The 10,931-nt window shown below is 40.0% G+C and overlaps 1 protein-coding gene across 3 annotated transcripts in view; it reads right to left on the bottom strand.

Annotated features, from left to right (window-relative positions):
- phactr4a (phosphatase and actin regulator 4a) overlaps positions 1 to 8,270 on the bottom strand; it is a 41,031-nt gene extending 32,761 nt beyond the window's left edge. The window contains exons 1-2 of one of the 3 annotated variants that reach the window (XM_050034618.1): positions 7,929 to 8,270; positions 1,629 to 1,736 (exon numbers count right to left, since the gene is read on the bottom strand). The gene's annotated coding sequence lies outside the window, so the exon portion shown is untranslated. Of the gene's footprint in view, positions 1 to 1,628; positions 1,737 to 6,999; positions 7,178 to 7,928 lie in introns of those variants that run through there. The other 2 variants (XM_050034620.1, XM_050034619.1) reach the window with 2 other exon arrangements.
- Between the last annotated feature and the right edge of the window lie 2,661 nt (positions 8,271 to 10,931).

Here is a 10,931-nt window from a genome sequence, read left to right as displayed (position 1 = left end):
ACACACACACACACAAAATGTCAGATTTATGGACTTATGGGGACACTTCAAGAAAAAGCGTGAGCAGCTAAATGGCAGCCTCCTGAGTGCTGCTACAGTGTTTGAATTATGGGGACACTGGAACTGTCCTCATAATACTGTGGTGTCCTGATAATGCTGGTATGTAAACCGATAAAAAGTCCTCACAATCCGGAGAAACCAACACACACACACACACACACACACACACACACACACACACACACACACAGAGTTTTCGTCATTATATAGTAAGATACAGCCAACAGAGGACACTAGAAGGCCAAAGTCAAAAGTTTTACAGAACAAACACGACGACGGTGGAGGAAGCCGTAATACTGTACCTTTCAAGGGAGGTAGCGTTGACCATAAACGAGCCCTTATCCTCCAGTGTTACTTTCAGTAACAGTTTCACCTCGTCTTCGGTTGAAGCAAATAAATCTCTGGTCTTATTTTCTGCCATCTCCATGATAGTTTCTATAATTACGCAATCAATCACAGACTAGACAATCTGCTTCCTATTTAAATCTGCACCAGCATGCCCAGTGTACATGAATGGCCATGTGATATGTGTTTTCAGGTTTGTTGGTATAGATGGAGATCATTTCTGAGACAATGATAAAACGCTTGTGTGTATTAGGAACGTCTTCGTGTTTTAAAATGAAAACAGATTAATGTGGCTGTGACCTAAGTCTGACCTCATTAGCTCTGAGATGGCTTTATGAAACAGCTTAATCCTGGTTCAGTTTTATTTCTATTTCTGTTATGTAATTAATTTCTATTATAACATCATATAATTACAATAGTAATGTTTACCTCAAAAAATGAAAAGCAGCCAGGTTTCTCCTGTAATAGTCCTTGCATTGTTCAGCGATGTCACAACTTAACTAGCTGACTAATGACCTGTCAGTCCCACATCTGGGTTGGCACACACTGGAGAGCAGTAGACTCTGACGTCTGTGATGATATGTTTCACAACAGTTTCAGAAATAAAGACGATAAGCAGGTAGCAATTAAATTACTTTCAAGGAAGTGATTACAGCAACACCAACATTATTTAATTTTAAATTCACAATCCTGTCCTGTAGCTGTCAGATGGAGCAGCTTGGCAGGGGAAATGCTCATAATGTCAAGATCAGGATCACAAGCACAGATAAGAAACTGACATTGAAAAAACCATAACGACAATTTGTGGCGTCTCTTCCAGTCAGCTTCGCAGTAACTTTCAAATGACAGCCCTGCCTGTAATTGGTTAAAATCAGTAGGTGGAGCTACATCGTGACGCTCGCAGGGGAGGGTCCTCCCAGCAGTATCAGGCTGCACTTTGGAATGTCAAAAGTCCCTTGACAACAAACTGGTAAAACCCAGCCTGTGTGACTGAATAGGTGACACAATGTGTACACTGCAGCATAAAGGGAAAGCGTAGCCCTGCAGCCAAGCATTTGACCTTCTTATCAGGTAGACTAGGCTAAATTCTTATGTTCTGATAAAGCACAGGGGTTCTCAGGAGATTCAGCTTTAAAATGTAGTTGTGAGGAAGGAAAAGTGCAACAAGCCAACTGTAGTGACTTCATTTAGCGGTAAGATGCTGTCTCGTCACACAAACTTACTTCTACTGAAGATCATTGATCGTCTTCCCAAGAAACACTATCCTTGCAGTTTGGCTGTGACGGATGGTTCCAGTGGGACAACTTAGCAGCAAAGTGATTTCAGAGCTCCTGTAAAAGACAGACAAGAATATAAATCAGGAGGGCAAAGAGTCAACTTCCTTCTTGGTGCTCTGCTTTATTCATTTATTTAGTTTTAATGCTGAGTATGTTCAGATTATTGGATATATTGGATGCCGTTTTCTTGAAATGTAGCACAGAGTTAAAACCTGTAAATCCTTTTGTCAGGAGACTGTCATCGCCATCGACAAAACCATCAAAATACAGGATGAGTTCATTTCCTCACATGCAAATTAAAGACACAATTCTGCCTTGAACTTTGAAATCAGCTAGTTAAAACAGCAGACAACCATCTGCCTGGTCAGCTTTGGTTCAGTCCAACTGGTTTGACAAGTCCTGGGCTGCAATGTACACACAACACATGCTCGACAGCTGCAAGCAGCACAACATGCCTGTACACTTCACCACTTCAAATGATGCATTTAAAAGGCTTATGCCCACTACTGTAGTGTGTGTGTCACTGCCACATGTCGCCCTCATGCTGTCCATAGAATGTCAAAAGGAACGTCTACAGTGCAGATGATTTAGAGCAGTGCCTACAACACTGACTTACTTTATAGTATGTAAATAATGTAACTGCTCACAGCAGGAAATGTTCTATTAAAATGCGCTTAAATCTGTAGTGTGCCTTGCATGAGGAAACTGAGCTCCACCTGGTACATTAAAAATAAAGTTAAATCAACCAATTATCATTCATTTAATGGTTTCAACTGGGACTGGAATTACTAATTTTTTTGCCCACTACACAGACAACAGAAAAGCTGATGGAACTACAGTTCGTGCGTGCTGTACACAACTACTGCTGTTCATATTATTTTGTATGGATTAGCATGTATGACTCCAATACAAACAAACAACACGCACTTGAGGGCAGATCTCCGCAGGGCAGCTGCTCGGACTAACCACAGCCACTCTCAACAATTTTTTTAACCCCAGCAGACACGTCACAGCATGTTTCAGAAGCGTCCCAGAAGCTAAGAAAAATGTACATCTCATCTTTTTCTGACAGATCCATGCCTTGGTCAAGTTTTCCTGCTAAGAGGTACTGTATGTAAAATATAGATACAGCATAACTTTAAGGATGAGTGCGTTTTTAGTGACTAAAACAGCTAAAAATCTTTGATGCATGTCATCCATAACTGGACTTTTATTGGTTTTCACTTTATCTGAAGACCACACTACAGAAAAAGTAGAAAATAACAACAATAAACAAGTAAACTAGACAAAAAAGAAACCATTTAACTACAAGTCTATAAAATCGGGCAAGCAAAACGCTTTGCTTCTGAAATAATCCCGGTGTGGTGCAACATCGTGCGGACAACGAAACAAAACCTTGGCTGTGCCTGGTCGTGTTGTCCCTCCCGGCTCCCTTACAGTCACGATAGCAGTGAAGATAACAAAAACGGGGAATATTACTCCTCATATTGTGCCGAACTTTAGTGGATCATGACATATTGGGTACGGAATCAATCTTCAGATGCTTCAAGTTAAAATAAGACCAAACTTTAATATGGATTACAGATTTTGAGACATGACAAAGGCCAAACTCTGGCCTGCAACAGATAGAAAGGCTTGTTGTTTTTAGCCGAGCTGATTTACAGAAAACCTGCAGCCTCTACCAGCCAGTTACGAGGAGTGAGGAATCAGCAGTCAATGATGCTATAAAACATTTTTTTAAGTGTGAATCATCACAACCACAAGAGGTTTTTGACCATACAGTCAGAAATGTGCATGCAAAATATGAGGCTGATTGGTTCAGTAGTTTGCAAGTAGTTTGGACGCTGACAGACAGAACACACCCGCACACATACACTAATGATAGCCCTATTTTATTTTGTTTATTTTCTTACCATTTAAAAAAGCCTTAATCCATTTATGATTTATTGCTTCCAACCTGCCCACAGAAAGAGAAGTTGATACGCACTTAAACTCACAAATAATTTACTAGATAAAGTTCAGCACGGCTGCAACCCAATTCTGTTCTCAAATATCCTCCCGGTGCGTTGGGCCCAGGCGAACTCCAGCTCTAAAAGGCAACAACTATCTGGTGAGGGCTGACAGCAAAGCAAACACAGAGGTGAGTTAATGTCCATCGCTTTGTGAGCAAACAAGCTAGTAAACTAGAGCAGCTGAGCCGGGAGACTCAGTCCCCACATTGTTACACTGGAGCCCTCAGGACACCACGTGAACATGTACAAACACACACAGGTTCACACCCAGTCCTGTCGTTATTTCACCCAGCATCCAAAGGTTGAGGAGTTTACTGTGAGTTACCTTACGTCCGGTTTCAAGTCACTGCTGTTGTCTCTTTGAAGCATGCCCACAGGAAATGTCTCAGCAGTAAACAACACTGAGTAGAATTTAAAGAACAGTAGGCAAAATGGCAGCCAGATTTTCTGGTTTGGTAACAGGATATAACAGCGGTATTTCAGTACTTTCACATGAGTGCAAGTGTGCACCCTTTTGTATTTTTCATGGGGGTGAGCATTACACATTAAAGCTTTGAATCTTGCATATATGAACTATCAAGGACAGTTTTCAAGTTGTATGAAGCGTGAAAAAAATCTGCAAACATGTCAATACAAGGCAGTATGTCGAATGTACATGTATGACAGCACAACACACACAGACTACTAAATCAGGTTGATACTGAACAAGAGGCTGAGCATGTTCTGCATGCTTCTATTATAACACTAACGCAGGCAATAAGAGCAGATGCTGTGCTTTTTCTATTTTGCCTTAAATTGCCTCTTCAATATAAATTGTTTTCTGTAGTTAAGTCTCGGCCCAGCTTAAAACAAAATTCCTATTCACACATTTTTTTGACAATCATTATAAATCTGATTCAGTTCCAGTTCTTGATCAAGGTTGGCTGAGCTGCATTCCAAGCACTAGTAAAACACTATGAACACACAGGTGTGACCGCATTACTATTTCAGTATCACTGCACCAGTTAGTCACCTATTGCCATATGGGGCACAGAGCTCAAGAGGGCAACTGCCAACTGAGGCCCAAATTATTTATCATCTGCCAAAGGTGAGAAGAGACAGAAGTACGCGCAACACCGGCATGCAATGGATGCCCAAAAAAAAACCCCACAAAGATGGTGCAAAAGAAACAAAGAAAGCACACAGGGATTTATGTTTGATTTCATTTCGATTGCACACATGTGTAAAGCGTGCCCTCTCCATGTTGTCAGATGGGCCAAATTAAAAGTTCAAAGTACATTTAAAAATAAAAATTCCAAAGATGGTTTTAATTTTTTCCAGTGTTGCTATATAATGCTATAAAAAGGAAGTCTGATGTCATGACTGGCAGCTATTTGTGCCAATCATTGTGTTAGCAATAAATCGATTCAATTCAATTCAATTCAAATCACTTTATTTATCCCTAAGGGCCAATTTAAAAGGGCATGACATTAGTGGCACTGCTTGCAATCTGTTGGGCAGCTGTATGGGTGGAAACTTGATACCGCGGCGATAGCTACTACGCAGACTGGCTCCAAATGACATCATCAGAACAAGAGGATGGCGGCCGAATCTGGGATATTTTGGCTTCATTTTTTCACAGAGTAAGTGTAGATGCACTGTCCATCCTTATTATCCCGGAGTCTACGGTCTTGTTGCTTCGCTCCGCCACGTGCCCAACAACACCCCTTAGCTTAATCCAAAATCACTGTAAACCACTGCCTCTCAGGCATATTGCTTGATTTTATTTTCTAAATACAATTTTTCTGCATTTGAATTCACCTTAACCACTTACTTTCCACAATAGTGACTGATTTTTCACTCAGCAATAAATTGATGCTTCTTTTCTTTATAATTTTTCAAAGAAACAGCATATTTCTTCAAACGATGCTTTGAAAAACAACTCATTAGGAACTAAAGCATTGGTAACAGGGATGTATTTCACTCTCATGAATAAAAGAATAAACGTGTGCTCAGGGACGCCACAGAGAGGTTTGCAAACCACCAATGTCAGCTGGCATCATACGAACTGCTTAAGCTCACTGCTACGCTTGCTGCTTGTCATCTCAATAAAACACAAATAATGCACCTCATCTATGACTGCAACCGCTCATCAAAGCCTCTCAGTTCACAGTGTTTATTCACATGAATTCAGAGCCAAGTCCAAGACACTTTCCTCTGTAATAATATAAGCAAACCAAACTGTAAACAAACCTTGTTTATGTAGATTTTACTCAGCTGCAATGGAACCAAAGTGCTGTTTTATTATAACCGATTTGTGTTGCCAATGCCGAAGCAAAGCAATAATAACTCCTCTTGAGACTGCTAAATGATGAATGAAACACTTTAGGAGATGTCAGAGATATTTCATACTCTCGCTGACATTATTCCTTTGAAAAGTCAATGTTTAAAATCAGCTTTGCTCTGTTTGGACTGCACTGGTAGTTCATAAATTTTACACAATCCTGTTTGTTCACTGTAAGCTCCCAATTAGCTCATTGAGAACTCCCTGTTCATTGGATAATAGGGCAGAACTCTGCAGAGCTGAGAGGAGTACAAACCGCCATTGGGCCAAGTTCATTCTGCAGACTTGGCAATCGCTGAATGAAGAATCAAGCTGGACTTTGTTTGGGAGCGAGCGGCAGGGATCTCAATAAGCCACTGTCAACAGCTCGCTGATAATGGCGCACACATCTGATTATATAAGTCCCACACAGACCCACGATGTTCATATGCTTGAACAACTTCATCTGAACTCTGTTTTATAGTAGCTTGTTTTAACAAATTCAGCCACTTTAACTGTTTGTTTCCAATCTCTAATTATTCAGAAATCAGACTATACTTTTAAAAATCCTGAACAATGCTGTAAGTTATCGTTTAAGAAGGAGTATCTAGGATCATAAGTGCCAGACATTTTTTTCACGATGTGCAGCAGTACAAGGTAAAACAGGCACAAAGATTCCAATCTTACAATTTTAAGAAATCATTCCTGGATATACACCAAAACCTGTTTCTGGGCAAAATGCCTACCTTTCCCACAAATTTAATTTAAAAAGTTTCCATACTAATAGGCTACTGCTCACTTTCAGACCAACTGAGCCAAAAGCATTACCTCTGCAGCTCAGGAAAACAGTTGGAAAGCTGCCACAGAAGGTGTTACTGTGAACGAGATTACAGTTACGAGTCACAGTCGCCTTCTAATTCCCACCATTTGAATCCAAATCAACACCATTCCTCTGCACCATATCCGCATCAATTTATCAGCCTCATTCCAAAATGCTACCCACCTTTGTGTCTAGTCTGAGATGAAATTTACCAACACCTCTTCTGCTGATGAAGCGAGGTGTAATCCCCATCAGATGAAACAATCCACTATGTGTATACAGAGCACAATAACCTGACTGACCTGATTACAATGCTGTCTATCTAGAACAAATACAATAAAGCTGCAGCTCCCTTTGTCTTGCCTCTTTTTGAGAGACTATGTGATGTCCTGTTGGGCGTATTGCTGCTTTCAGGCTGCAGTAAAAGCACTGGGTGCTTGTCAGAACAAGTAGACGGGCCTGTGAATGGAATGCAGAGGGAATGCTTCACACAGAGGCAGGTTTCTACCCTGGAAGTCAAACTGTTGACACCTGAAGCCTCCCTTCAATCATTATACTGATCTTAAAATAATGTAAAGTTAATGCAGGAGCAGCCATGGGGCTCAGTGACACCTAAAATTAGTTGGAAGACTTTACTTACATAAGAATACAAATGTAAAGAATCTAGATTTTAACATTTACAGTGTTTAAGTGTCATGGAAACAACAGGCAGCCAACTAAAGGCCACAATAAGTCAGTAAGTACGCATCGCCCTAGCTAGTGTTACATGTACACACATAAGCTAACAGACAGGTACAGGTGGCGCATAACAGATGCTGATTGGGTAAAGGTAAGATACACTGCAACACAGTCTTTTCCACTGTTTTCCGGCCTCCTTGTGTATTTCCCTTTCTTATTTCACCAACTGAGACTAGAGCTAAAGATAGAAACGCATTACAAAGAGCACTGCCATAATGCTAATCCTTGGCTGCTGCTAGCTACACTGAGTCAGAGCCAGCAACAGGTAGCTCCTGCCCCTTTAGCATTAGCATTGTTAGCTCACGTAAATTAGCTCGAACTTGTCACTTTAGCTCAAAAAGCCCCGTGTATTGTGGTACATAGAGGCTGCTCACCTTTCCTTGTAACCGCTTAACTTGAGTGGAAGTGTATCCAAAAGGCAGGAGACGTGTTTTGTCCTATGTGTCGTTGATAACTCCCTGATTACTTTTGACACTTGTCGCTGCTGTCCATCACAGAGAGAAACCAAGGCGGAACTAGCTTCAATAAATACCTTCTGATCCAAACAAAGTCACAAAAGTAACTTTCAGGAGCGGGCGGAAAAAAGTAAAGCATCCAAACATCGCCTGGGTATGAAACAAAAGTGCCAAGGAGCCGTTAAATGCTGTAGCTAAATGTTTAACACTCTGCTGTCAAAAGGTGTTGCACGTTAACTCGGTAGGAAGATTAGAAACTGTTGCGCATGCGCACTCCGTAGCAGAGTGGCTGCCGCTCCCCCACCTAGAGAGTAAAATCTGAACCACACGCCACAGTCAAACCGCAGCGACCACGTGACCAACTGAGATCTCTCAATGCCAGAGCAGATGACTTCTCTTTGGTAAGGGTTGGTAAAGACTGTGGCTTTGGCATAAAAAAAAAAGGTTAAGGTATTATTTAAGTTTGGCAACCTCTCACCTGGGGTCATCATGCTCTTAAATAGAGATTTGAAACACTAAATAATCATTATAAAGTTAAGCTGCCTTATTTAATTGAATGCATTTAAAGTAAACATGATATAGACTAGACTCTAAATTGTTCGTAGGTGTGAATGTGAGTGTGAAAGGATGTTTGTCTCATGTGTCAGCGCTGTGATAAGCTGGTTATCAGTCCAGGTTGTACCCCACCTTTCACCTAATGTCAGCTGGGATAGGCTCCAGCCCTCTGAAACGCTTAAGAGGATAGGCTCTTACAAATAATAAATGAATGAATGAATAATATAAGATTTTTTTTCTGAAGATTTTTCACGTCTGCCATAATAAACATAATTAATGACACATATGTGACGAACAACAATAATAATAGTTATTATTATTATTATTATTATTATGCATTTTATTTAAAGGCGCCTTTCAGAGCATTCGGAGACAAGACACAATTAAAAAAAATAAGCAGCAATGTGTCCATAGATCATAAAATCAAACAATTCTGTACTATACAATAAAAGTTAATAAAATAAAATGACTAGACAGAAATCACAATTACAAATATTAGGTATAAAATCAAATAAAATGCTTGAATCCTTGCACATCAAAATTCATACAGAATGTCACTATTAATAAAATCACATATAATGTCTCTTTCTAAAATTTCTGAAAACAATCTTGGTTTCAGTTTAAGTGCATTTGATCGCAAAACATTTGGGAATGTTAGTAACAATAATAACTTTATTTATACAGCACATTTCATGCAAAGATGCAGCCCAGGGTGTTTAACAAGACAAGGTAAGATGAAAATAAACAATGACAGTAAAAAAGAAATAATATAGCAACAAGAAAACAAGCAAAATCAGTGTTGTCACAATAAAAAAACAACACTTTAACAATGATACCAGTAAAATCAATCTAAATTAAAAGCCAAATGAAAAAGATAGATCTACAATTTCTGTCTTAGCAATTCAAAGGGAGATTGCTGCTCTAAGATCTAAGGGGAGGGAGTTCCTCAATTTAGAGCCATAAAAACAGAAAGCAGCCGCACCAGAGTTCTTGTGGGATACTTAATTGGGAATCGTGGGAATAGTAGTGGAGGATCTGAGAGGTCTTGTCGGGACATAAAATGAAAGGCAGCTGCTGTTATGAGGGTGCTAGATTTTGCAAGGCTTTGTAGATAGGTAGAAATAGTTTAAAATCAATGATTAAAGGCACAGGTAGGCAGCAGCGGTTGTGGGTGGATTAATGGAGGAGCCTAACACTCACAGACCAAGGGGGACAAAGTCAGAGCCCCCCTGGCCTTCACCTCCAAAATGTGCACTCAAGTTAACACGTGCTACAAGGAAGAGACCCAATATGACCACAAAGAGACAAAACATAACTACAAATAGATGCAAAACAGCTGTGAAAGGGTCACAAAAAGACCCAGAAAGGGGCAAAGCAACCGCAAAGAGATGCAAGGCAGCTGCAAGAGACTTACAACAGCTACAAAAAGGAGTAAAACAACCACAAAGTGACACAAAATGACCACACAAAAAAAAATGAAACTGACTACAAAAAGATGCAAAGCAACCAGGAAGTGGCAGAGGATTACCCCAGAGAGGCACATAACGGGATGCAAAGCAGCTGCAAAGACACTTACAACTACGAAAAGCAGCAAAACAACCACAAACAGGCACAAAGAAACTACAGAGATGCAAGGCAGCTACATAGAGACAGGAAAAAAGGAAACACTACGCACATCTATTAAACAAGACAGGTGTGTTAGAGAGAAGACCAAAAAGTTGCAAAAGGACTCCCACACACTGTCTAACTTGCAATATTTATTTGCAAAGCTTTGGTAGACCTTCATCAGATGAAGGTCTAGTACCAAAATATATAATATATAATTTATTTTTGCCTTCATCAGGCAAACCTGATGAAGGTCTAGTACCGAAACGTTGCAAATAAATTATATATTGCAAGTTAGACAGTGTGCGGGTGTCCTTTTGCAGCTACATAGAGACAGAAAGAGACTTACAAAAACTACAAAAATGGGCAAAACAACCAATTAGAGGCACAAAACAACTACAAAGAGATGCAAAGCAGCTGCAAAGAGACTTAATACAACTACAAAAAGGAGCAAAACAACCACAAAGGGACACAAAATGACCACAAGATATTGAAAATGACCACAAAAAGACACAACAAAACTACAAAGAGATGCAAAGCAGCTGCAAAGAGACTTAATACAACTACAAAAAGGAGCAAAACAGCGCAGCTGCAAAGAGACTTAATACAACTACAAAAAGGAGCAAAACAGCCACAAAGAGGCACAAAATGACCACAAGATATTGAAAATGACCACAAAAAGACACAACAAAACTACAGAGATGCAATGCAGCTGCAAAGAGACTTACAACTACGAAATGTAGCAAAACAACTACAAAGAGA

Source organism: Epinephelus moara, chromosome 22 (assembly GCF_006386435.1).
Source record: "Epinephelus moara isolate mb chromosome 22, YSFRI_EMoa_1.0, whole genome shotgun sequence".
NCBI classification, from domain to species: Eukaryota; Metazoa; Chordata; class Actinopteri; order Perciformes; family Serranidae; genus Epinephelus; species Epinephelus moara.
The sequence above is the reverse complement of the archived record's forward strand: the minus strand, read 5'-3'. Positions and strand labels throughout refer to the sequence as shown.